We start from the raw sequence: 21,094 nt of genomic DNA, 5'->3' as shown, positions 1-21,094 counted from the left end.
TAAAGATGTTTTGTAAATGTGGCAGAATCTCAAATTGGAGGCCACAAATTAAGTTGGAATCCTTAGCTTGATTCGTTAGAGCAGCACAAGTACAGCAAATGGAATCTGGTGTGGATGGTTGGTGGCCTCAACTGAAGCACTGGTATCCATTGACAAATACAGGGCATGCATTTAGGAGCATAGGCTGCAAAGTGATATGCTAGAGTCTAATATATTGCTTCACATTACAGAAATAAAACTACATTTTGAAAAGCTTGTAACTTCTCATTGAAATTTCGATTGATTTTTGTATGATTTTTGTTTCTGAATTGAATAACATATTTCATAATTTGTGTATCTGTTTGAGATACACTTGTTTTTACATTTTTGTGTACTGTTTAGAGTTTCAAATTGTAGAAGTTGCCTAGGTGGAGGTCCCAAGCTTCCAGTAGTGATTCAATGGACGTCAAAGTTCAAGAACAGCTGGCTTAAAGTAATCCACCTTGTTACAGAAACTGCTTCTTAGCACAAAGAGAGTGGATTTGGGTCACCTAGCTTCAGCTATTGGGCCTCAGGTGTTTTTTCATGTCTGGCCATTGCTTGGATGGGCTAATTTCTCCACTCCCCTGTTTTCACTGCCCCTACGTAGCCCCCGTGCTTGCCTTTTAGGGCCTTGATAACAGCTATTGTTATGATAGCATAGGGGTTGCTTATTTACTTAGGATATGGAAAGCAAGAAAACATCAGTACACATGCGAACTTTGAAGCAAGTACCTCTCTTCCATATGGCCTTCTGAATAAAAAAGGGCAGTCAAATATTTTGCAACTGTTTCTTTCCATTTTCAACATAAGAAGTCAATCAAAAGCATTTGTCTTGTTCTTATTCTTATTCTGGAGTATCCTGATATTGAAGGAGAGCCGTGGGTGCCTGTGCGACCCATAGTAATGTCTTTAGAAACTGCACACTGCTCAAACTGCTAAATCAGGTTTTTGTGTCTGACCGAAGGGCCTTATAGTAATATCTTAAGATACTTTAGTCTGCTAAACCAAGCATTTCTATCAGACTCTGGCGATCTCTAGTAAACGCTTTAGCTACTGCAGCCTGCTACACAAAGGGCCTGATTCCAAGGACCTGTAGTAATAACCTGAGGTTCTGCAGCCTGCTACAGAGAGGACTCATGTCTGACTCCAGGGACCTTTAGTAATGGCAAAGGCATTGTAGCCTGCCTCAGAAAGGGCAGGTTGCAGATTCATAAAACTGAGTGCATGCAACTACCACATTACGGTGAGTGTTTTTTTGGGTTTTGTTTAGATCAATCTTTGTCCCACTAACTACTGTTTAGGTCTCGGCTAGCGTGGCTGCGCACATGCGCAGCTCGCTTGGTGAGATTTAATGATTCTGAGGGAATTCTGTAAAGGGCTTCAATTCCCGCCCCTCTTTCCCATTGGCTGGCGTCACCGTTTATGCTAAACGGTGGCCAGCCATTGAGAAAGAGCACTTTGTGACGTAGACTTTTCCATTTTTAAGATGGCCCACTTGGACGGGCTTGTCTAACTTCCGTCGCAAAAGGTTTCTTATCTTAATGGGGCCATGTGTTTCAAACACATGGCCCCATAAAGACAAGCTCCGCCGCGTGTTTATTTTTGCATCTCGCTAAACCGTGGCTGCCTGGAAGCGCGCACTCCAGCCATCATAACCCCTCTCCCCCACTACCCGACACCCCACCGCGACCTCCCCCGTCTCGGACAACGCAACCGACGATAGTAAATTTTGCTGCTGCAAAACTGGGATCGCAGGCAGCTCCGCCAATGCACCACACTCCACTGCATATTGTTACAGTTATACCAATATTTCTCACACCGAGTGTGGCTCTCTCTTGCAATGTTCACTAGTATTTTCTACTATTTATATAATGTGTAACGTAACTGGTGCTCATGTAAAGCGCTCTGCCTGGCGAGCGCTTGTTTCCCACAGTCCCCGGGCAGCACACCGGGGCCGGGGGGGGTGTGAGAACTCTGCCCCAGGATCACACTGGGCTCACTGCTAGGAGCAGGGTGAGCCTGAGAATCCCAGCGCCCCCTCTGCACGGACTGTAAACACATGTGACGGGGGAGTTACAGGCCCGACTACCACCCCTGTGCAGGGAAGCGACGTCCAGGATGGGCTCGAGAGAGGCAGGCAGCTGTCTCCCAACACTCCAGCCATCATAACCCCTCTCCTCCACTACCCGACTTGCCCCCCGCGACCTCCCCCGTCTCGGACAACACAACCGACGATAGTACATTTTGCTGCTGCAAAACCGGGATCGCAGGCAGCTCCGCCAATGCACCCCACTCCACTGCGTATTGCTACAGTTATACCAATATTTCTCACATGGAGTGTGGCTCTCTCTTGCAATGTTCACCAGTGTTTTATACTATTTATATAATGTGTAACGTAACTGGTGCTCATGTAAAGCACTCCAATACCTTTGGGTCGAGTTTGCGCTATATAAAAACGCAAAAAATAAAAATAAAATAAAACAAGCATTGGCATAGCCAATAGGTCTCGCTTTTGGGACCTTATAAGTATTTAGTTATGCAACTGTTGCATGGCTAAACACTTATAAGGTCCCAAAGGCGAGACCTATTGGCTATGCCAATGCTTGTTGTAAAATTGGGTCTAGGTCTGACATGCAAAACACTGTCTAGGAGTTTTTTTTTTTTTTTAAATTCTTTTTATTTGCATTTTTTAGCAACAAAAAACAATACAACTCACTGCCGTGTATACATGACATATTATTGACGAGACAGACCCCACCAACCCACCGCCAGCAATAGGGTAGATATTCACCACCTCAGTATGACATAACAACATGCGCCTGACCCATCCGTCCTCCCACCTCCCCCTCCCGTGCACTCTCCAAATCACCGGTATAGACCAACGTGCCCCACAGGCAACCTGAACTGCATCCGTCTCCCGTCAGTCCCAATGAGGAGCATTTAAATTACAGCGCCTGGAGCGTAGTTTGCGCCAGCCAGTGTGTGAAGGGCTCCCAGATATCCTTCGGCCGTGAGCGCACCGGCAGGAGCTCCCAGTACAGAGCGAGCTGCGACTGGCAATATACAGCGCTTTTTACCCATTCCCTAATACTAGGCGACGTAGCCACCCCCCAATGCATCGCAATTTGTCGTTTGGTCAGCAAAATTAGCATTGCTGGTAACTTCCGGTGTTTGGGTTTGACCATATGTAAGATTCCTAGTAGTGTAGCTTGCGGTGTACATGGGATCAGTAGGCCAGTGATTGTACATATTATCTCCATCACCCTGGCCCAGAAGGACGCCAATGTGGGACAGTCCCACGCCATATGCAAGAAAGTAGCCCCGCGTGCATGACAGCGCCAGCAATTATCTGTATCTCTCAAGCCCATGCGGTGTAGCCGGTTAGGGGTGCGATACGTCATATGTATATATTTGAAATGTATCAGGCGAAGCCTGTAGTTGGGGGATAAGATCTCAAGGAGCTTACAACATAGATCCCAGTGCTCATCAGAGATGCCGGTACCCAGTTCCGTGGCCCACAAGCCACGCGCCGCCGGGATCACTACGGGATGGCTGTACTGCATACGCTGGTACAATCGGGATATGAGCCTGCGTCCCGATTCCACCGTTAGCACATTCTCCAGGGCAAGTAAATCCGGCGGCGGTGCCGGAAATGTAGGAAACAGCTTTTGACATGTGTGGCGAAGCTGATAGTAAAGGAGTGTGTCCAGCATCGTCGGAGCTTACTCACCACACATCTGCTCCGGCGTGAGGAAGGTATCTCCCGGGAACAAATCTCCCCCCGTGTGAAGGCCTCGCGCCGCAGCCCGCTCCCCGGTGCGCATATGTTGCAGCGGGGGCCACATCGGATTACCTCGTAGAGGCATCGATCTGGTGTAGAGGAGGTCCAGCCCGGCCCTGCGCCTCAGCCCATCCCAGGCCCACTTAAGTGCATGTACCGGGTCGATTTCGGTGCATCTCCGCTTGTGTGGCGTATAGACAGCCACGGCGAGCGGCAGCGGTGCCGCTCTATCCGTCTCTATCGCCACATGTGGCTGAAACGGTGTGGGGTGTACCCAGTAGTGTAAAAATTGTGCCTGCGCACAGTAGGCATAGAGTGAGAAATCCGGTGCCGCCAAGCCCCCCTGTCGCTGTGGGAGAGTGAGGGTCTCCCATGCCACCCTCGGCTGTTTTCCCCCCCCATGCCAGTTCTACCATCTGTGAGCGCACTTGGCGCAAAAAACTAGCAGTCAGGGGCAGCGGGATGTTCCCAAATAAATATAAGAACTTCGGTAGGATGACCATTTTGGCCACAGCAATTCTTCCCGCCAGTGAAAGGGGCAAATGCTTCCAGCGGCCAACCCTCTCCTCCACCCAACCCAGCACCCGCCCATAATTTTCCGACCATATTTGCTGCATGTCCGTGCTTATCCAGATCCCCAGGTATCGCACCGGTCCGTCAGCCCACTTCAGCGGGCAGTCCGGAGCAAAGCGGGTCGTCCCGGTCGTCAGAGGCAGAATAACCGACTTCTCCCAATTTATGGTCACTCCCGACAGCAGGCCATACTCTATCAGTTCTCTTGTCACGGGGGAAAGATTTTCCTGCGGGTCTATCATATATAGAGTAATATCATCCGCGTACAGGGAGACGGTTAGTGCCCTCGACGTAAAACCAATGCCCCTGTCCGCATGATGCTGTCTAATGCGGGCTGCCAAGGGTTCTGTAGCGATTGCAAATAGCAGGGGTGATAAGGGGCAGCCCTGCCTCGTACCTCTTCTAATGGCAAAGGGCGCAGAGATAAGCCCGTTTACTCTAACCCGAGCAGTGATGTTAGTATACAGTAATCTAATATACCCAATAAAAGCCTCACTCATACCCATTCGCTGCAGCAAGGGAAACAGGAACCCCCACTCCAGGGAGTCGAACGCTTTTGTGGCGTCCAGCAGCACCGCCACGGCCTTAACATGCGGGGCTAAATAGTGTAGTACCCCAAAGAGGGTTCGAAGGTTGTGAGATGTCGAGCGGCCCGGCACAAAGCCCGACTGATCTGGGCGTATCATAAGTGGCAGAACCGGTTGTAGCCGCGTTGCGAGCATTTTTGCAAAGATCTTTGCATCAGTATTGATTAAAGATAGTGGCCTATAGGAGTCGCAGTGTTGGGCATCCTTGTCAGGTTTCAAGAGGGCAATGATGACAGCCTCTCTCATCGATTCTGGGAGTATACCCGCTTCAACTGCCTCAGCATACACTGCCAACAGTCTGGGGGCCAGGAGCTCCGCGTACTCCTTATAAAACTGCGCCGGTAGGCCATCCGGTCCTGGCGCCTTCCCGGCTGCCAAGGAGCCTATTGCGTCCCTAACATCTTCTACCGGGAAGGGGCGATCGAAGTATCCTTGTTGGTGCGCATTGAACCATATGAGCTGTATCGTATCCAAGTAGCCAGATAACTCCGCCAGCGGAGGCGCTCCCCGGGTACGGTATAATTCTTTGTAAAAAGTCCGAAATGTATCTAGGATTTCTGGAGGAGTATACGCATGCCCACCTCCCGGTGTCGCCACTGAGGAAATGAAGGGGGAAGGTCTTTGCGATCGCAGCAGGAGGGCGAGCGTTTTGCCCGGGCGGTCTCCCTCCCCATATCTGCGGGCTACCTATCTGCTTCAGTCTGGTATTCCGTGAGTTTGGTGCGTGTTTCCGCCAATGTTGTCGCAGAGAGGTCCGAGCAGTACTGCACCTCCAGAGCATGTATGCGGTCTTCCAGCCGCTTTAGCGCTCCCCTGATTGCCTTCAGTACTTTGGCCTGTCCCGCAATGCAGTGACCTCTGATCACCACCTTGAATGCGTCCCACAGGGTGCCCACCGACGCCACAGAGCCTGTGTTCTGCTCAAAATATTCCGTTACGTGTTGGTATATTTCTTCCCGAAACACCTGATCTGACAGGGCCTGCGCTGGCAATCGCCACGCGAAGGGCGTTATATATGGTTTTGGTACGTGTAGTGCCAGCTCCACTGGGGAGTGGTCGGAGAGGGTGCGCGCCCTGTGAGTAACATCGGACACCCATGCATGTACCTGTGGGGTTAAGAGCCAAAACTCCAATATGGACCAGGCTCCTCTGTGTGGGGTGAAGCAGGGGCCCTCCCTGACTGCTGGATGCAGTACTCGCCACGAGTCTAGTAAATTATAGTCCGCCATTAGGCCACGGATAAGATCCGCCGCATGTGGGTGATGTACGCGAGCAGCCCCCTCCCTGTCCAGTTCCCGCGAAAGCACCGCATTAAAGTCTCCGCCCCACATGCATGCCCCCTCTCCTAGTGACTGCGCCTTGTGCCAGACGTGCCGGAAAAAATCAGGGTCGTCCGTGTTGGGGCCATACGTGTTAACTAGTGTTATCTGCATGTGAAATAGCTTCCCCAGCAGTATTATGTAGCGCCCCTCAGTGTCGGCATGCACCCTAAATGTTTGCCAGGGTAGGCCTCTTCGAATTAAAATAGCCACTCCCCGGGAGTAGCAGGAGCAGCCGGAGGTGTGTATTTCGCCCCATCTAGCATGCCTAAGCTTCTCCCCGGCGTCCTGTGTCAGATGCGTTTCCTGTAGGAAACAGATGTCAATCTGGTGCCGTGTCAAATGTGCATGGGTCAATCTTATCTTGCGGTGATCATTGAGACCTCGAATATTCCATGTAAGACAACGCAGCGCGGTCAGGTATGTACATATTGGTGTGTCCTACGCAGCGGTGTGGTCATCAGCGGCATCTCGCTCGGGCCTGCAGGGAAAACTCTCGCACATCATGTCTCACAATCAATAACATGGCATTGGCCAGTGGCAGGGCCGCATCATCATGTAGTGGTGCAGTAAAATAGTGCAGTGTAATAAAACCACCCAACAATAACCAAAACCCCCCTCCACCCACTCCAACCCCCCAATCAGGTTGAGACACATTTCCCCCCCTCCACCCACCCCAACAACAACTTTCCTGCAGTGATATCACGGGAATCATCCCTGCGAGGGCGTGGGGTCACCGGCACCCTCCCCTGTCTAAAGGCGACAGGGTGGCCGAACAATTCCGCCCTATAAGTACGCAGTCTGTCTGCTTACAGCGGGGTAGGCCCAGCGTCTCTCCCCTTACAATACTCTGCCAAAGATCAGAAATAGTCTCCGCATCGAGTTCAACTGTCCCCTGCTGCTCCCCTCTGCAACCCTTGCCCTCTGTAGGCCCTAGGACCCCCCTAAGGCATCAACAAGTGGTATACTTAACAATCACGCTGTCTGGTGTCCCATTGCGTCACAGGCCCGTGAAGTCCACATAATGATGCTCTTTCTACTCATTGTCACTTAGCTGGCCCAGCGGGGGAGTCTCCTGACCTTCTCGCCGTTCCCGCTGCGACCGCTCCGCCTGCCGCACAAATTTGAGCGCCTCCGTCGCCGCCGTGAAGACCATTGGTTTTCCCTTGTGGTGAATCCGCAACTTGGCAGGGTATAGCATGGCATATTTAGTCCCCACTTTCTGGAAGATCTTTTTAGCCGGTAGGAATTCACGCCTCGCAGCTTGCACAGCTTGTGTGAAATCGGGAAATAAGGATACAGCCATATTTTGGAATGTGAGCTCACCTCTTTCACGTGCCAGCCGCAATATCGTGTCTCTGTCCCGATAGTTTAGGACTCAGGCAAGGATCGGGCGTGGCGGTGCTCCCGGCACCGGGCGTGGTCCCAGTGTGCGGTGCGCCCGCTCGACCAGGAACATGGCCGATAGGCCATCCCCAAACAGGTCGCGGAACATACCCTCAACGAAGTGCTCCATATTGCCAATATTCGTGGATTCCGCAATACCAATAATTCTTACGTTATTTCTGCGGGAGCGGGCTTCCAAATCTTCATTGCGCCCCCGTATCACCTCCAGGACCCTATCCATGCGAAGTAGTTTCTCCTGGGTGGCACCGTGGCCCTCTTCACAGTCGGCAATCCGCGCCTCCACCGCCGCCAGTCTCTCCTCATGCTGATCGACTTTATGCGATATTCCATCTAGCCGCTGGGCCATGGAGTCAAGTTTGCCGTCAATCTCCTTGAGGCAGCCCTTAAGATCGCGAAACATACTTTTAACATCCTCGTCCTGCGTCGGCTCCATCTGCGTTTCAGGGACCACCGTCTGCGACGCCGGGACAGTTCCAGTGTTCTGGGCCATCTGTCTCTCAAACTGGAGCTTCCGCTGCTTGGCATCTGTTTTCCCCATGGTGCAGTTATGGAGCCACCTCACCAGGGCTCCAACGGGGGGGGGGAGAGGGTCCAACGGGATCGTCACAGGCCTCCGGGTCTCGGCCAAACTCACGGGTCGTTCAGGCCGTCAACCCACTCCTCCTCGTGGCCGTCCGCGCTGCCCCTGCCTCTAGTAGGGATATCCACATTCAGCTAGGCCCTGCAGGTCTCCAGCGCCCTCCGACCGTGGGCCTGTGGCGGGTTTGGGCGCCACCGGAAGGCACACAGCGAACGTTCAGCAGCCGGGTAGCCGCCTGGGTTGGCCTCCGGCACCCTCCACGCAGTCACCGCATCTTGGCCCCGTCCGGCAGACACTTGCCCCGCAGGTCGTGGACCTCCGTGGTCCGATAGCCAGGCACTATTCACAGGCAGGAGGCAAGTGGGCCGCACCCACCGGGCGCCGCAGACAATCGCCCCCCGCCGTCAGGAGAGCCGGCGAAGGTAGCAAAGCCGGCGCGGCACCAGCAGCCTACCGGGCAGCTCAGCCCGCGCCTCCTCAATCCTCGCAAGGCAGGGAGGCCACCGCTTACCAGGGATCCCCCTTCGGCCACTCAGGGTTTCGATGGCAGGAGAGTCCCTCTTCCGCCGGCGGCCGCGGTGTCTCCACCGCGCGCTCCGGCCCTCGGCCTGCGACCGGGGACTTGCGTAGCGGATGACGCCGTCTAGGATGTCGCAGGCTGGCAGCAGGGTCGATAAGGAGTCGCCGCTCCGGATCGCCACAACCGATCGCGGACAAAAAAGCAGGAATCGGTTTCTCTACGTCTAGGCATCTCCCGCCGCAGCTTCCCTTCTTCAAAAATTAAGGCATAGTCCGGATGGGCTGACGGATTTGGCGTTCGGCCGGCAGAGCCCCGTTACACGGTGGCCATCTTGCAGCTCGGCTCGGCCACGCCCCCCACTGTCTAGGAGTTAGCTACACCCACACTCATTTGTGTGGCTTGGGTTATCTCAAACTCCCTAAGCAGGGCTGTTAGAACCCTCCATGTCAGCAAGACCATGTTGCTAGAACACAACATGCAGAATGATGTGGCGTGAACACAAACAGTTGAAAAGATCAGTCTTACCAATGTGGGATGTTCATTCAAGCAAATGCCTATCTGCCCGATATTGGCAAATATGTTGCTAGTGAGAGCCCTAACGTCGAAGAGCTCACAGTGAGAAACATCCCTGTCTAATGGCTCTGACTGCAGCCTCACCAAGGCCGGTATCTGCAAATGTCTGAGCGAGCTGGAAGGAGAGCTGAAGCCAGACTGCCAATTTCTTCCCATCTCCCAAGTGAAATGTGATAAATGTAGACTGGTTGACATTGTACCATTGTGCTATTATTTAATAATGTATTTGCAGTAAAATATGCAACTTGCCATCACTCACTACTTATTGCGTAAGAGTGCTTCAGTGTGTATTTGCCAAGCCCGCCCTAAAAACTCTCCACTGGCTCCCTATACAGGAGAGAGTACACTTTAAAGCACTATGTATCACACATAAAATCATGCAGGGCAAGGGCCCCCCGATCATCAAGAACTTGATCAAACCCTATAAAGCCACCAGAAACCTTCGCTCGGATAATCTCTTCCTGACTGACACACCCAGAATCAAGAAGGCACGGACAGGCGGACGCCGCTTCTCATACAATGCCTCTAAGCTCTGGAACGCCCTCCCCCTTTCTATCCGTAAAGAGCCCAATCATCTCACCTTTCGCAGGCACTTGAAAACCTGGCTATTCCCGTAACTTCTTCCATCCTCTTTCCACTCTCCGCAGCGCTGGGATGCTCCCGGGTAGCCATGCGCTATATAAAAGCCACTTTCATTTCATTCATTTCATTCATTTGTTGCAGGACTGCACTACTGTGTTTAGAGGTTGGTATGGATTATATTTTTGAAACTGCGAGTTGGAATTAGCCGCAGTAATGATATTTCAGGAAGGCTCCTGTTCCAAGATTGTCAAATATAATCCAGCTTGCAATTTTTTTTTCAGAAAGTGATTGAGCTGAGGGTTGAAGTAGCTGCTGTTTTAATGTGGTTGATCTGTTACGCCTGCCTCTATATTATCAATTTGTACCTGCCCATAATGCATGTTTCTTGTGAGTCAGCTCTGGGAATGGTATTTTTGGCTCCCCTACTTTATGCAGGGTGGCGAGAGAGCGCTTGCATGATAGGAACCTAAATACTACAGAGCCAGAGAAGAACCCGCTCTTGCGTGATTCATTACGATTTATATATTTAGGTGTTCATTGACCGCACATGTATGCTTTCCTACCATGCAAATTAATATCAAATATACAGCAGAAGAATAAAAAATATTAAGAATCACAAATATGTATGTTTAGAGATAGTCGCCCCTGGGTGAAAAATGTCTCAATTGATTTTGTCTCGAAAAAAGTAGTTACCAGACAAAATATTGTTTAAATTGGTCTATTTATTTCTATTAATAGTAAACAAAAACATTAACATTTTCTTCTAATAATGTACTTGTGCATAGTCATTAAGAAGAAGGTTTTGGGATCATATTGTAAGCGTCTCTCTTGAAAGAATCACTAAAGACAAGCTGGGCCTGCACTGTGATACAGAAGGGGTGTCAAGCTTCACAACGAGCTGACGAGTAGGAAAGCTTCCTGGCCCACGGGCAAGAAATAGGGACACAAAGATAAACAAGCGTTCGCGATCAAACATCAAAGCGGCCGCGAAAGTGGAAGTAATCGCGGAAAAGCATGGCGCGCGCACCCGCGCACATGCACTGTAGCTCTATGCTGGCCTGGTAGCACTTTTTGGAGCCCTCTCAAAAAGTCTCGCCACACCAGCGCATGCGCTGGGTCAGGCGAGACCTAAAAAGTGGTCATCCTAACACTGCTTTGTCAATGCACGTCACATAAATAATGCCTTGTTTCACTATAAGCATCACGTAGGGCATAAAAAGGTCTTCTCGGGCGCTTCACTTCAGTAACTTAGTTTATACGTATAATCAGTTCCCTCGGAGCTGACCCAAAGCACCTCAGTTTACAACCTCAAAATTCTACCGTATAGAGAACACTCAGCTCCGCAAAGGCGCCTCACTGTAATGCCTTCTGCTGTTAATATACTGTGACTACACACTGGTCATAGAAAGACCTTCACGTTTGTGCTTACACTCTACGCTCTGCACGGTCTGGGACTTCCATTCTGGCTCCGGATAATCTATACTGCACTATAAGGATGAAACACTCATGGTGCGCAACGCCTCACTGCTGATCATTATGGCCGATCACACTTTACTTGGGTACAGTTGGGTGGATACATCCGTGAAGAATTCCTTCTCTAAATCGTGATCCAACCAAACTAACGCATCTTTTACACTCTCGATGTGATGTTGAAGTGGGGATCTTCACTTAAAATTTCTTTCAGGGGTAGTGGTTTAGCGGTGACACCCTTCATACTCGCTCTTCAGTTCATGTGCGAGGGGGCTTTTCATCAGCCTATCAAGTAGCATGAGGGGGTTCTCTTCTTTCTAACCCGCAAGGCAGTTTACGCGTGTGGTATTTTACAACACGTGTGCCCTTTCGGTCATCTTGAAGCGAGCACGGGTACCTTCTTCTTCCCAATTTAAAGCAGTGATTGGGCGTGATACTCCCAACACGTAGACCGTGTAAAAGGCTTCCCTCTTACAACCTCACTAGAAGCAATGTTGGGTAACTTTCCTCTTACGTTTTACCCGAAGCAATTTGTTAGGGCCCATCTAAGCAATGTTTGGTGTAAGGAGCCCCCCTTACCCAGGAGTGTGTGCGTCTGAGGCTCCCTCTTCCAGCTCCCCAATTCTCCATTCCTCCCGGCAGTTTGGCTTGACGGCCGACTTTGAAGCAGGGAAACCAGGTTTGAGTCTTGGCGGGAGACTCAAACATCTTGTGATTCTGGGTAAATCACATAATTTCCCCGTTCCTAACAATTAATGAAAGTGTCCGTCAGTGATACAACTATACCCCAAGTTCGCATTATATAACACAGTACTGCAAAAACAAAAAACTGGAATACTTTTTTGCACGAAAAAAATAACATGGAAGCTTTTCACGCCAATGATGTATTATTAGCAGATCCAAGCAATCTTCTATTGCGAAGCGAGTCACAGCCATGAATTGGGTAGTTAACTGCCCCTTACTGTAGAATACCACGTTCTTGGTCAGAAGATCTACATTGAATGTATCAGTCTAATATTAACATTACATGTGTAGTTATAGATATTATGTTTTTCTTTCCTAATAAAGTTTAAGCAAGCTGCTGGAGCTAGCTCCCTCTACCTGTTATTGCAGTGGAAGACTCTCACTGTCTGACCCAGTGCAGTCTTAAGAGATATCTCTAACCTGACTGTCTCAAATGGAGTTGAGATCCTCAGCCCTAGGACACACTGCCATATGTGACTGTCTTGTTTATTGGAGTAATCGTCACAGCTTTTAGGCCAGTATGCAGCTCCATATGCTTTAGATAGTTTTATCAGGGCCATTTTCCCCTTTTTGTAGGCAGTGTAAATCCTTCCATATTTTGAATTAAATGTGGTCAGTCCCCCTACTAAAGCAGTCTGATTTGTTTGCTTTGCCTCTAACATTGGAGCTTATGACAGCATATGATCTGTATTGTGCCCATGAGACCTCCTCTAACTTATTGGAGTTCAAGAACTATTGACTCTGTGTCCCATCAGGGCCAAAACACATTGGTTATACCAGACTTAATCAAAAGATTGTTAGTCCAAAATGTAGCCCCTTAGTTGGTCAATCACACCCTGGTGCCACAAATGAGTAACTTTAAGAAGTAACATATCATTGGCAGACAATATTTTGGGGGGAAATCTACCTAGAATCTGAACAGCATATGGAAGGTTTGTAGTCTGATGCCAATAACCGACTGTAGGATAGAGCAGCAAAACATTGCCACTACCTCACACAACGAAACACTTGGAAGCAGCAGAGGGGTGCTCGGTCAGTGTTGCCAGCAGAGGCAACCGAAGAATGAATACCTGCTAGGTACCCACTCACATCAGGACTCGGGTGCATTATCATAGTGCACTTCACCGCCCAATACCAGCTCTTTTGTATGGTGATGATGCGGTCATTATGGGTTGTACGCTCGCAGCACCTCAGCATCTTGTGGGTGCCTTTGCATCCTTTATGGATCAACACTCAACACAACTAAATCTTTTGTAATGTCTTGAGACTAAAGGCCGAGCCTGAGGCCTGTCTTCAAGCTCCAGGCGACCCCATTTGAACACATGACTAACTTTAACTATCTAGGGGTAACCTTTAATTATAGTTGTCCTGACTCCCTCAGCTAGACAATAGAAACAACCAGCTGCAAGGAGTACCAATGCCGTTTTTTCCTTCATTGCCAATCTGGAAAAAAGATCACTTGCCCACATGCTGTCTATTTGTGCTCAATGTGTAAGGGGGGCTACCTATGGCACAGGGGTTTTGGGCTGTCAGGCGCTATCACCACTACAGATTACCGAAAATAAATTCACACGTCGCCTATTGGGTTTACCACTGTCTATCACCTCTTTCATCACTCATGGGGATTCAGGGCTTACCCATCTCGAGGATATTGTAAGACCCGCCCACTGCTATCATGGCGTGGCATTTGGGTTAATGAGGCCCTCTCCCTAAACAGACTGCTAAATAAAGACTGTCTGTCCCTCTCTCGGTCCCTAGATATTCCCTGGTTGAGGGGTGTTGGGGGCATGGCAGTGGCCCTGGGCAGGCAGTACTTATTCGAAGACCCTTTACAATCCTTGCCCATAATATGCCCAAAAACATTGAGGGACACAAGCCATACATTTTGGGGGAAGGGAGATGGGCTAAGGTGTCCTCACTCCCTCCTGTTATCCGTTATTTGGAGCTTGACTTCCCTAGGAGCATGCGGCCATTTCTATCATATGATGTACAGCGTCATCAGCACTTTATTTGGCTCAGGTATCGCATTAACATATTTCATAGACTGGTTACCTTTGCTCTGTGTATTGATTTGTTTCGTAATCTCGAGTCCTGTCCATGTGATCAGGTGTCATCACAAAGCACTTTACATGTAATGGTTTTCTGCACTTTAACTCTGAATACAAATCCATGGTTCTCAAATCTTTCTTAATTAGGCACCCACTGCGCCATTGCACAGAAGCATTGCACTTTTTACAATCACTGGGATCAGAGCAGATTACCTATACTCGTTATGCCTTCTTGAGGTTGGTGCTCAAGGCAAGGAAGTTGCATGGGTAGTTCTGTCCATAAGGACGACACTTTTGTGCACCGTAGCTTTAGACTAGTTTTTATTTTGTTTCATATACTGATCAAACATTTCTAATTGCTGTGTTGTATTTTAATCTTTGTATTTCTAGCACTTTAATGGCAGATGTTTTATCTTCGCAGCACTACGCCATGCATTGAACTCAGTGTTTGTTCCATGTGTGCACCTTGATTCTATCTTAGTGGGTGTTGCTTTAACTTGCCATGTTTTATCCCATAATGTACTGCTTTCGTATTTTACTTTTATGGTCTATTTTAATGCAACCGAATAAAGTTGATTTGACTACTGCACTTCACAACAAGTCACTTTGAGTAGAAACCCTTCCTTGCTGATACAGACAGACACCAGAGCCTATGCAGCCTAAGGTATAGCAGTGTCACACAGGCGTGCAGACAACTGCAAACGGCACAGTATGGCACTAGGAAGTGTTTCACACAGAGAGTCCCACAAGGACTTGGCCCTGTCTGCAATCCACAGGAAACAAGTAATGTTGCAATATGTTTAATCCATGACTCACCAAAGCAGAGCAAAGCAGAGCAGCTGGAAAGATAACATTTAAGTATGGTCTTTTCTTCAAACAGCTGGTTTCACTTAGCTCTTTTTGTTGAACGTTCTTCATCCTGTGTAAAGAGGCTGCATTGTTTTCAATCACGCTGTATAATTACATCGCTTAGCAAGATGGAGGCACCAAAGTGCTGCATTTCTTAAGACAAGGGGAGATGGGGCACAGATGTCCACTCACACAAAGCACAGCAGCTCACAACCAATAACTAATGTTGTCTAGCTCTCTTCTGACTACAGTCAACCAGAGATGGCTACATAGTGATTAGCCCCCTGGACAAAAGGTGCCACTCTTTATATATTTATTACTTACTAAATTATTTAATTTCATGCAAGCGCTAGAAAAAACACACAAACACAAAAAAACAGTACACAGAAGCATCATAAGAAAAAACATAACATCAGCACATGAGTGTAGACCTACCTCACCTCAGAGGTACGTATGCATGTGTATGAGGCGTGTGGCAAATGCCTTGCAGCCTGCACATTAGGCAGGCGAGGCGTCTGGATGCCAGGCAGACAGCAGACAAAGGGAGGCTGATGCAAGAACCGGTCAGGTTATAGGATGCCATAGGTCTGGGGTTGCGCTGTCATCAAATTGGCTGAGTGCATGTATACATGTTTTATTTTGTAGCATTTAAGGAGTTAGATTGAGAGTAAAATTTGTCTCTGAGGGCTGTGGAGCTCATGGGTAATGCCCACAGGGTTTCTGTTTTGCCATGCCTGGCATAAGTGACAAGGACCTAACATTTACCCTAAAAAGGGTGGAAAATCTTGTTAATACAGGGCACCCCAGAGCCAATAGGTCTCACTTTTGCTAGAGTAAGAGCTATTGGCATTATAAATGACAATGTCTTTTACCCATGTGTAAGTGGAATGGAGTGGATGTATGTGTTGTGGAGTGGAGTGGAATAATATGGGTTGGATTGGAATTGTTTGTTGTGGAATTCTGTGGCTTGGCATTGTGTGGTGTGGATTTGTGTAGTGGAATTATGTGGCATGGTGTGCTGTGGAATTATGTGGATAGTACTTATGTGGTGTTGAGTGTATTGTAATTGTGTGGAGTGGGATTGTGTGTTGGAGAGTGGTATGTAGTGGAGTTTAATTAAGTGGTGTGCTGTTGAATTTTGTGGCATGATGTGGAATTCTGTGTTGTGGATCGGTGGTGTGTTGTGTAATTGTAATGTTGAATTGAATTGTGTGGTTTGGTGTCGAATAATGTGGTGTGGAATAGAAATGTGTGGAGTTGAATTGTGTGGAGGTGAGTGAAATTATGGTGATTGGCTGGCTCTGCAGTCCTCCGACACCAGCAACCGACCAGGATTAAGTAACACAATGAAAAGATGCCAATAAAAATTCAAACTTTGATTACCACTTTTTGTACACTTTGTAAGCTTCATAAGAACTGATCCAGAGCGACACGTTCTTCATTAATACCGTTTAGTTCTAGGAGTAAAGGACATGTTGTTCTCCTGTTGATCTGAGGAAGTGCGTGATTGCTAATCGGTAATCGCCCTTTAACTGAAGGAGGGCAGTGGCACTAAAACACAGTGGCAGTTGAGACAGACGCGGCTTTACTAATAACGTGGGTTTCCATAAATGAGACACTTCCAAAGAAAATGCAGTTTGTATTTAGATATACGAGATGCAGTGTACTTGTGGACTTGTATAAATGAAAACTGTGTCCTATCAAAATGCAACGTCAGCTAATAAAGACAATTGAATTGCCAAAGCAGTAAAGCACCAATCACGTTAACAAATGCCCCTGTTCCTTCTGCAGTTCAATGTACAACTCAAAAAGACTTTTGGCATGTGTCTGCCGTCAACGGGGTGAACATTAATGGCAGCCTTGGGTGCTTTGGTAGCAGTGGGCTCTAGTCTCGTGGCAGGCCCAGTTCAAGGTTTTATGAACTGTATATCATGAGAGAAAACCTACGGGGCGGAGGGGGGGGGGGGGGGCAGCTCCGACACCACCAGAGGCGCCTATAACCTTGCAGTGTTGACATGTTAAATACCTGTGGAGTGGGCGGGGCTTAGATGTCACTTATTTGCCCAGCATAAAAGGCAGCTAAATCTACCAACAGCAAACAATGCACACATGTGCCGGGGAGGGCAGCACTGAGTGGGGCGTGGGGCAGAAGAATGTGCTAATGCAGCACCCCTAGCCAGGGAGCAGAGCTCGCTGTGATATTGCACAGGGTGGCAGGCGCTGTGCCACTGCAACGGGCGATGCACAATTGTACCCAATGAAGATCAATTACATATCTTCAAGAAACAATGACTACATCATAAGATAGAGTGCATGCTACAAGATGGATATGACGCGCAGGTGCGTTACATGTTCCAGGAGCTGGCACTACCAGGGCAGGACGAGAACCGCTGGTGCACTACTGCAGGGTAATGCAGGTGAAGGGGAAGGCTCTGGCAAAAGAAGTTGGGGGCATATTATCAACGGCCAGCGATAATTATCGCTGGCCGTGCTTAGCGATAAATTTCTTATCGCAGGCTATCTCTGGAATTTATCGCCCTGGTAGCGTGTTCTTAACAACGCTTTTCTCCAGGGCGATAAAAATTCCAGAGATAGCGAGGTTATCACCGTTTTACAAAACGGCGATAACCTTGCTGATACGACCCTGTGGTCGTATCTGCATAATCCACCCCCTATGTCAAACATAGGTAAGTCAGGAGTTTAGCAGACGTTCGATTTTGGCGAAAACGGCCGTTTTCGCCAAAATCTAACGTCTGCTAAAATCCTGTGGTCTGCCTTGTAAATATTGTGATGTGAACATCAGCGATACTTGCAAGGTAGTCCATCCGGGGTACGCCCAGTGACGCCCACTTTGCATCTCATTAGAGATGCAAAGGGAGGCGTTGGGAAAAAGGGTGCTAACATGCGATAATGCATGTTTGCACCCTCTTGTAAATAGGGCGATAGTTTTATCTCCGCTTTTTTGGATTTTAAAGCCAAAAAAGCAGAGATAAAGCCGTTGTAAATATGCCCCCTGATCACTTCAGTTACTAGAGGGTTCTGCTAAGTTATGCTAGTTTGGTTCCTCTGTTCAAGGGTCTCCCATCTGTAGACAACCGTGCTCTCTGTTGGCTCGTCTCCTAACCTTACATATAGTGGTGTCCTGCACAGGACGCAGACAGTGTGAGCACCAGGATGTAACGCTACAGAGTTGCTCCCAAGGCGAGACAAGCATGTTGATTTAGGAACAAGCTGGAGCCAGTTATGTGGAAACTAAATCTAGCTTTATAATATGGTACTTTGGACACATGTTGAAAGTACTGGCTTTCAAAAGAACTAGGTCTTTAAAAATTACAAAAGGCCTTCCAATTTTTATATTAATGTTATCAAGATGGGTGTAGTTTAAGCTATGTGGAAAGGGTGAAATAGAATTCTTCTTCCATCCCTCTTTCCAGTGAGCTGTAGCTCAAGTCAACTGAGAATTGCACAGCTGTGGGCACTGGTTCTTTCTAGTCTAGGCATCAACTTATTGAATGAGCCCAGAGACTTGTACCACACACAACACAACACAATAGGTTGAGGACGCTTATAGGATGAACAGAATACTATTATGCATGATTGGGCCTGTCAATATTCCCGGTTTTAACAGGCAACTACTATGAATCTACGGATAAGGAAGTGATATGAAGATGACCACACAATACGGAAAGAATTATAAATACTAAGAGATCCACTGAATTCGTCTGCAATATATAGAGATGTTGGTTACTTACGTTCAAAACTGAAGAAACGCGGCAAACTAAATTTATTAAGAATACAGAAGGAAATGGATACACCATGTAAACAGCAACAAAAATCATGAAAACAATTCAGAATAGGTTCTAAAATGCAAAATATTATTTGTACAATGGTCAATAACTGGATTAGTATGTTTTAGCTGTGCGCAGATGATAATTACAACAAAGGTATCACTCAATCCAAGCAGGGAAATGGGAAAAAAACCAGTCAAAACAATTGAGAAAAGAAAAGGTTTCTGCATTTTTAAGAATCTGTTTTCCAAATACATGGAAACCTCGAATTATCTTAATATGCTGCTTTTCTCCAAGAAGTGCAGTAAGTGGCTTATTTATGCGCCCCTTACGCCGCAGGTGCGTCACTTTTTGTGATGCACCTGGGGTGTAAAATATGCATCACATTGCAACATATTTACAAAGTGACGCATCTAGGCAGATGCGTCACTTTGCAAACCCATGGGCTACATTATACCTGCATCAGGTATAATGTATACAGGGTGGATGTTCCCCTGCTAAAAAGAGTCGTAGAAGTGGCGCATTGAAATCTATCAGATCTCACTACGCCATTTCTAGGATGCCACTGCGTCAAATCCTTACGCCAGCCTCACAGCAGGCATAAGACTGATGCAGGCCCTTTTCACATGGGGCAAGCCCCATGTGAAAGGACACATTGCTGGACTTGCGTCTGTTTTGCGACACACTCCAGCAATGCGCCATTACTGCGCCAAAAGATACGTCAGGAATACTGACGTATCTGTTGACTCCTTGCGACGTTGAGCGCCGTGCAGTAAATACGGCGCATCCAAGGTGTCGCAAGGAGGGTGCACTGAAAAGTGTTGCATCGCTGGTGTCACGCAGCGAATGCGAACATGCGCAGACTGCACACGGGGAAGCCCAAGTATAAGGTGGGGAGGTGCCCTCGCGACCAACGAATGGAAGGTGCTATCCTTGCTCACACACACGCTGCATGGTAAGGGCACTAACAGACACAGCACAAGTGCATGTTACTCACGAGCTCAGCAAAAGCGCACTTTGACACTGCCTGCCACATGCACTCACACAGGCTATGCTAGATCCATGCACGCGATGGGTGGGAGGTGGTGCTGGTGGTGCAAGTAGCACTGAAGCTGAACATGCACCGAAGACACAAGCAGGAAACAAATAATATCAAAAGATTTCCCCAAAACAAACCCATAAACAGAAAAGTGTACAAAGCCCAGTAATTGGGTGATGCTCTGTGGGAGTAAACAAAAGAGAAAAAAGAGGGACAAAGAGGGAGGACTGACCACTAGCAAGCATGCATTTTTTAAAGACAATTGAAGTAACCAATAAAAAGAGATGGGCGGGCTACAGAGTAGATATAGCATGTATTGAAGAGACAGCGCATGCACTGCCTAGGCTGTTGTAGGGATTCTGCGTATGCACAGAACTATGCGCAGGAAACCAGAACCTTAGAGAATTGTGGTGTACCAGAAACTCCCCTCAGAACTAAGAACCCCTTATCCGACTAGCTTAGTGTCACATTCGTTATCCGAGATTTAGCTCGGCGGTCCCAATGTATAGACAACCCAGAACATGCGACTTAGTTATTCTCAGGAATGGTGGGAATGGTGGGAACCCGAAATACCCGTTTGCACATATATATCAGTCCACAACAGAATAACTAAGACACAGTAAAGTTTAAAGAATTTATTCATAAACCTCGAGTCCTGTTATACAGTACTTTGGCTAACATAAGCAGACAAATGGTTAAGATCATTACCATTAGCATTGTTACAATACCATAGAAAATGAAAGGAGCGATCATATTAATAATGACAGTGGAAAATAACCACCCTCCTTTCTCTAGCAACTAATAAAATATTATTAGACTATTAGTAGGTCTCATAGGCTTGCATAGGGGACCCCATACCGTATAGATCAGCTTAGGTGTATCACATCACAGGATCAGCTCAGTGTTCTCTGCTTCAGCTCTTCTATCGAATGCCCTAACAAAATGATGCGCTGTAATATTAAAGCCTACGACTTTCTGGTATTTGCAGCTGCGTGCATGTTATGACTAAACAGTGGTACGATCACCCTGAACACAATCAGCCGGCACCGTCTAGTGTCCTAGAACAGTTCTTTACTCGATGTACAGACCAAGGGCACTAGCAACTGTTAAGGATGTATAAATAACATTCACTTGAGACAAGAGCGAGTCTGCATTTCTCAACTGAATAACATGTAACAACAGTGTCGGGTGCAAAGGCAGCAAAAGCAGCAAG

General features: G+C 47.9%; 1 protein-coding gene across 1 annotated transcript in view; it reads right to left on the bottom strand.

Moving 5' to 3' along the window:
• Positions 1–20,798, bottom strand: part of SHCBP1L (SHC binding and spindle associated 1 like) — a 1,698,124-nt gene extending 1,677,326 nt beyond the window's left edge. The window contains exon 1 of the mRNA XM_085600099.1: positions 20,740–20,798. The gene's annotated coding sequence lies outside the window, so the exon portion shown is untranslated. The remainder of the gene's footprint in view (positions 1–20,739) is intronic.
• Between the last annotated feature and the right edge of the window lie 296 nt (positions 20,799–21,094).

Source organism: Triturus cristatus, chromosome 4_2 (assembly GCF_964204655.1).
Source record: "Triturus cristatus chromosome 4_2, aTriCri1.1, whole genome shotgun sequence".
Taxonomy (NCBI): Eukaryota; Metazoa; Chordata; class Amphibia; order Caudata; family Salamandridae; genus Triturus; species Triturus cristatus.
The sequence above is the reverse complement of the archived record's forward strand: the minus strand, read 5'-3'. Positions and strand labels throughout refer to the sequence as shown.